The sequence below is a fragment of the Myripristis murdjan genome, chromosome 14, assembly GCF_902150065.1.
Source record: "Myripristis murdjan chromosome 14, fMyrMur1.1, whole genome shotgun sequence".
In the NCBI taxonomy this organism is placed as follows: Eukaryota; Metazoa; Chordata; class Actinopteri; order Holocentriformes; family Holocentridae; genus Myripristis; species Myripristis murdjan.
In genome coordinates, this window is record NC_043993.1 from 34,930,198 (window position 1) to 34,935,647 (window position 5,450).

The 5,450-nt window shown below is 39.5% G+C and overlaps 1 non-coding gene across 1 annotated transcript; it reads left to right on the plus strand.

Moving 5' to 3' along the window:
• Positions 1–5,134: 5,134 nt before the first annotated feature.
• On the plus strand, positions 5,135–5,206 carry trnaq-uug (transfer RNA glutamine (anticodon UUG)). Its single transcript has one exon. It is a non-coding gene; the product is annotated as a tRNA-Gln (tRNA).
• Positions 5,207–5,450: the final 244 nt, after the last annotated feature.

Below are 5,450 nucleotides of genomic sequence, written 5' to 3' on the forward strand. Positions count from 1 at the left end.
CCCTCCTGCAAGCTATTCACCCCATATGTGTGTCACTGTGTGTTTGCGTGTGTGTGTGTGTGCGTGCGTGTTCTGGCTTGACAAAGCTCTGGTTAAATGGCCTCAGCGTTTCAGCTCTCTGCAGTCGGCTGCCAGAGAAGAGCCTCTGATTACAACGCGAGGGGGAAATTGTTCGCTTTCATCGCCGCAGATAGGCGCCGCCGTCCGCCGTTGGATGGAGGGAGTGAATGGATGAGTTGATTAGGAGAGGTTGGACATTTTTTGCCTCCATGTGTGGAACGACAAAAAGCCATCCTCTGTGCTCTTGGTCGTCTAATAGCTTCATACAAAAGCTGTGAAATGACGGGGTTCATGACTGATTGTGTCTGCGATACTCTTTGTAATAACGCTGAAGGCGAAAAAGACGACGGCTGTGGCTCAGAGGATAAAGAAACGATAAGGAAACGCCATTTATGACAATATTAAATAAATAAATACATAAATACATAAATAAGTACGGCTGTGAATAAATCCTGAAAATAAATGAATGAAGCAACAAATATGGAAGTGTTAATGTAAATATAAAACTGAGTCAAATAGAGTTCAATACAAAAATAAATAAATATTTTTTTTTATTATTATTTATTTATTTTAATTCCACAAATATTTATTTCAGGGGACTTTTATTTCCACATTCCACGTTTACTTCCCAGCTCTTTTTATTTTTATACCCAAATTTTTTGGCCTCACAAACTCATTTATACATATAGATACAGAGCTGTCGCCTGAATCTGAATATAAAATATAACAGAGCTGGAAATGAAATAAATACGGATGTGGAATTATGAAAAAAAAAGTAGTCCTTTGAAAAACACCATTTTGAAATATTTATGTATTGAACTATATTGACTCATATCTATGTACATACATATAGATATAGATATATAGACAATACTGTAGTACTGCAGCAGTAGTAATAGTAGTGGTAACATAATTGTTAGCTTTATTAATAGTTGCAGCTGGAGTAGCATTAATAGCATTATAATAGTAGCATTAGTGATTGTAATAGAAGCATTTGTTGTAATTGCAAGCTTTAGTAGTTGTAGTAACATGAGTAATATTAGTAGTAGTATTTGCCATAGTTGCATTGGTTGTAGCATCAATAATTATTAGCTTTAGTAATAGATGTAGTTGAAGTAGCATTAGTATTAGCGATGGTAGCATTAGCAGTAGCATCAGTAACTGTTAGCTGTAGTAATAGTTTTTCTAACATTATTATAATTAGTGGTAGTATTTGCAACCGTATTAACTGCATTAGTAGTAGCACTAATCATTCTTCGCTTTAGTAATATTTGTCATAGTAGCATCATGTAGTTGTAAGTAGTAGTATCAGTAGTAATGGCAGAATTAGTATTAAATGTAGCAGCTTTAATAATAGTTAGAGTTGTACATGTAAATAGCATTAATTATAGTAACAGCAGCATTAGCAGTAGTAACAGTAACTGTAGTAATAGGTTAGTAATAGTAATAGCAGTAGTAGCAATAGTAGTAGCAGCAGCAGTAATACTAGCAGTAACTGTAGTAATAGGTTAGTAATACTAATAGCAGTAGTAGCAGCAGTAGCAGTAATACTAGCAGTAACTGTAGTAATAGGTTAGTAATACTAATAGCAGTAGTAACTGTAGTGATAATAGCTGTAGTTGTCGTTGTAGGAATTAATTTTACTTTTTTTAGGAAGGCTCTTTTGGCCAAGTTTTTTCTGTTCGTCAAACACACACACACACACACACACACACACACACACACACACACACACACACACGTACATCCACAGAGCTGACGTCAGGGCTTATTTTCTGAGAGTGCTTGCAGTGGATTTGGTGAGCGGGTTGTTTATGAGATGCCCTTGACATTTCCCCGCTCAGAGAATCAAAACCCAGATTATTGAGCCACGGTCCTCCCGTCCGGCACATCCGCCCCTCTGCCTCCGTCCCGTCCCACCCCGGCCCACCCCGCTAATGTTAATGACTCGTCCTTGAAGATGTTAAACCCCCTCTCCTGCGCTCTCGGAGTAAATCCGCTGACTTGCCCGATCCGGTGGGAGCTGACTGCATGATGATGCACATTAATGGCCCAGAGAGGAAAGACGTTCCCCCCGACGCTGCACAGGCGGGACTGATGAGCTGTTTGATAGCGTGAGAGGAGAAACAGAGATAAATTGAAGGAGAGATGAAGAGAAATGAGAAGGTCCAAGGAGAGGGACGGAGGGAGGACGGAGGGATGGAGGCAATGAGATGCAGTGGGAGGAAGAAAATAAAAGCGTTTATGTTTGACTTTGATTCGTCATGTTCACACTCGGGCACCTCGAAAATGCAAATGAATGCATACAGAAAGACAAAGAAAGAGAAAGGATAACTGAAAATTGGAAATAGACTCTTCCTTGTTTGTTTTACATCGAGGACTGAAATGTTAAAGGAAACAGATTCCTCCAGATTACCTAATCCCTCACATATCCTGGAGGAGGCGGCTTGGCCCCGCGGCCTCTCTGCAGCGGCCCCCTGTGGCTTTCACACAAAATAACAGAAATAATTCACCATTATTTTTATTTAAGCTTTGTTGCACAGCGGACAATTTTCTTATCTCGGAGTTCGAGGTGATAACGTGGCACTGAAATAAAAAATTTTCGAATTTTTCGACAGTGAAAATATGCATTACATCCTGTCCTGCTATGTCTATGGGGCTAATCTGCGGTTTTCAAGCTAACCATGGTTAAATCCAAAAAAAAAGAAAAGTCTCAGAGGAAAACAGAGTTGAATTCAGCGTGGTCAGATTCTTCTGCCAACGCTGCTGCCTCACCTGTCTGCTCCTCACATGTGGCGTCATCATTAAACACAAACAGGCCTGTTTTTTTTTTTATTTTTACTCTTTGCAGCGTTATGTTTTATTTATGTTTTATTTATTTCAAAGTGTGCTGCTTTTTATTTAAGATAAGATAAGATAAGATATTCCTTTATTAGTCCCACGGTGGGGAAATTTCACGTATTACAGCAGCAAAGTGGATAGCAAGATATGAAGCATAATTTACACTATAAACAGTATATACAGATAATAAGTACCAAAGAGCAATATAAACATTATAAACAAGGAATGTAGAAAAATACTATATGAACAATTTAAACAATAGAAGAAAATACACATTTTAGTCACTTTCCACAAATATTGTAATTCTGATTTTAAAGCCGGCCAGTGTAGCTTTTTCTCCTCTTCATAAGAGTTTGGTGTTTTCCTTTATTTATAGTTTTGTATATAAAGTATAATTATATATAAATCCATATAAGCTGTGTTATCAAAGATGTTTTGCGGCTGCAGATGAATTTTCTTGGCTGGAAAAAGGTGGAAAATGTCTCTTGTGAGAGTAAAAGGTGCTGACTTCTGAACTTGAGTTATGCAGAACAGCTGGGAGAAACTGTTTGCAAAATTCATATTTTGTTTGCAGACATGAGAAGGACCGAGGAGTGACCTGGCAGTCAGAGGTTTGAGAAATGCAGCTTTTCTGTTGTCAAGATGCAGGTTGTGTTCAAATGTTTTTCAAATGATTTGGTTCAAACAGCCTGATGCACTGGTTTCCTAACATGTGGCACAGAGAGTCAGCACCGTCCACCTCTCAGGCTTTGCAGTGCACCTGATTGCATATTTACCACGGCTGAACAGTTTATTGAAATATTACTGAAATCACAATATGACCAAGTGAAATATCCAAATGACAAGAGCTGCAGTTCTTTGATTAGATAAAACGTGTGACAAAACATTGGTGTAAATAAAGTATCACGGTGCTGCAGAGACACCCGGGTGTAAAAAAACATGTTTGTTTGGGGCACACACCAGCAAAAACACACACCATCATTTTAATATTTAATATATGAATCCTATCACAATTGCAATAGCTGAAAAATTAACTGCAGTGATTTTTTTTTTTTTTTTGACATTTTGTGCAGCTACTATATTGGTTGTCTGTGGGAAGACCTGAACTGATTTTAATCAGAATTCACAGATTTTTTTTATTGTGAGTTGCTGTAAGTGTCCATGCGGCGTCTGAGGCCTGTGACGCACACGGGAAGAGATCAATGTGGGGAAACGGTGAATTCTCTCTCTGTTTTTATTGATCGATTGGTTGATTTCTTAAGTTGACGAAAAGTGAACGCTGCTGCTGTTGAGTCATCAGGCTCGCCTGTTCAGCAGCTCATTACCTTTCATCTCTCGTCCGTCCCTCCTCCCCGTGTTGTCTCCTCTCTTTGGGGGGGGGGGGCGGGCGGAGGAGGGGGTTAATGAGGCACAGCGACCAGATGATGCTCCTCCTGCTGACGAGCGCTCAAAGTTCGGCTTCCTTAAACCTGCACCGACAAAATATGGACCCTTTTTAACAAAATCACACACAGGTTTGTGGAGATCGTCCTGCTGGTCTGGTGGTTTGATCCCAGGTCACAGAAAAATGCTCCTTCCCATCGTTTAGAATCGCACTCCTTTTCAGTCCATCAAAAAAAAAAAAAAAAAACGTTCCAGATGTCCTCGCAACTCGTTCCGATGTTTTTGTTTGTCAAACTGAAACTGAACTTGCAAATAAAAGTTGGGAATTCAGGCGTCATTGAAGACACACGTGTCCAACACTGCAAAAACTCAAAATCTTACCAAGATTATTTGTCTTATTTCAAGTCAAAAATGTCTTATTTCTAGTCCAAATATCTCATTACACTTAAAATAAGACATGATCACCTCAGAAGTAACTTGTTTTTAGACAATTTTCACTTGTTTCAAGTGAAAATTTGCTTGAAACAAGTGAAAATTGTCTAAAAACAAGTTATTTCTTAGGTGATCATGCCTTATTTTAAGTGTAATGAGATATTTGGACTAGAAATAAGACAAATATTCCTGGTAAGATTTTGAGTTTTTGCAGTGAACCGGTGCCGTGAAGGCCGAGAGGCTGCTGGTCTTCACTCCAAACACAAACTCCACACCTCACCGCACAGCAGAGAGGAGGAACCAGTCACTGATTTTTTGCCTTGGATGTTTTGGAAGTTTGCCGGTCGTCTCCTAAACAGGATGTTTGTTCCAAAAAGAAACAAATAACTAAACACGGTGTGTGTGTGTGTGTGTGTGTGGTTCCATGGTGTCATGGTTAGCACTCTGGACTTTGACTCCAGCGATCTGAGTTCAAATCTCGGTGGAACCTGAAGGAGCAGGTTCAGTCCTGTTTCTGTGAATCTGCCTCCTGCAGTCTAAGAAATGTATTTTCCGGTGGTCCAGCTCCTCTCCAAGGAGCCTCCTCTGTCCACTCTGCTGACCTCCACTCTCAGCGCTGTCAGAGCTCAGGAAAAGGTGGAAAACACTTTGCCCTCTGTTGTTTCCAGTTGAATTAAATCAAAATAAAAAGCTTTATTAGCTACATAAACAGATGCTGCTGAGCAGACTGTCCT